Source organism: Electrophorus electricus, chromosome 1 (genome assembly GCF_041902795.1).
Source record: "Electrophorus electricus isolate QZ-2024a chromosome 1, ASM4190279v1, whole genome shotgun sequence".
NCBI lineage: Eukaryota > Metazoa > Chordata > Actinopteri > Gymnotiformes > Gymnotidae > Electrophorus > Electrophorus electricus.
This window is the reverse complement of record NC_137497.1, coordinates 8,992,916-8,994,491: the sequence shown is the minus strand read 5'-3', so window position 1 is coordinate 8,994,491 and position 1,576 is coordinate 8,992,916.

The window sequence follows — 1,576 nt, the reverse complement described above, 5'->3', positions numbered from 1 at the left end:
TCTCTCCCTCCCGCTCTCTCTCTCTCACACACACCACACACACACACACACACACACACACACACACACACACACACACACACTCTCTCTCTCTCACATTCTCTCTCTCTATCTGTCTCTCTCAATGTCACATTCTCTCACTCTCACTCTTGCATGCTGGCCTTTGGTAACACTGCCCTCCACCACCTGCACCTCCCGTTCTCCACCTGTACCTTGTGGCCTCTGCCCCCTGCCCTTCCACCCCACCTGGCTGACTGAGAGAGTACTTGGCCATTCCAGCCAATATGAGCATCAGCTGTTACAGAGGACAGACGAGTGTCACACAGTACACTGATCTAAGCCCTCTATTCACCCCTACACTGATCTAAGCCCTCTATTCACCCCTACACTGATCTAAGCCCTCTATTCACCCCTACACTGATCTAAGCCCTCTATTCACCCCTACACTGATCTAAGCCCTCTATTCACCCCTACACTGATCTAAGCCCTCTATTCACCCCTACACTGATCTAAGCCCTCTATTCACCAGTACACTGATCTAAGCCCTCTATTCACCAGTACACTGATCTAATTTAACTGTACTCTTAGCAGTTAGCTAAGTTCTGCAGCATTAAATAGTAAATCTACTGGTCTTTGTGGCCTTCACAAGTACCTGATGAAGCTGTCGATACCTTGTCTGTCATCTTTGGACCGCATGTCATCAGCAGACCATTTTCTAAATCACAGAGACAACACAAGACTCTGTGGTGACCCGCTTCATGTAACTGGTGTAACGGAATTAAATGGAAAAGACGGAGGCGTTCACACTGTAAACCCACATGACTGCAGCCCTGAGAAGTGCCAGCTTTGGAGACCCCCCCCCCCCCCCAATTTAAATGCAGCACTCAAATGTCTGTGGGTGAATACAGTACAGTGTGCTGCCATTTTGGAAGTAACTCAAATTCATTTTACAAGAATTTCAGTAGTGCACAGTGATGATAAAGACTTAATATTCATACATACACCATACACATCATTATTCAAAGTAATCTAAGCATATGGTTTCAAATAAAACAATAAATGATTCTGGTACCTAATTTTCTAATGACTGTCTGAAATTCTAGATACCACACAATATAAGCAGATGGACAAACCGATTATGGCACATGCTCTTGACCCACTCAAAGCTGGCATATGATGGATAATTTACACTACTAGTTTCTACTTGAAACGTGCTACAAAGGCACCTGTTGTTCTTGTTCATTCGCTGCTATTCCGATATGCCTCTGCCTATAATTCCTGGTGTTTGCACTGCCTGGGTCTATGAAAGCAGGGAGCAGGCGTGTGTGCGTTTGGAAGCGGTCTCAATGTCCGGTCTCTGCTCATCCCAGGAACTGCTACCATTACAAACACTTCAAAAATCCTTCCACTGTCTACATGTTGTAAACACCTTAAAGAGAATTTACATACTGAAACTTGTTCTATGTAATTTATGTGTTCATGGGTTTTATGGTGCCTTATTCTCTCTCTTCATGTGTCTATATATCATGTCAGATAGTGAGTGAAGTGACTGGTCTACATTTTACATCAGTACATC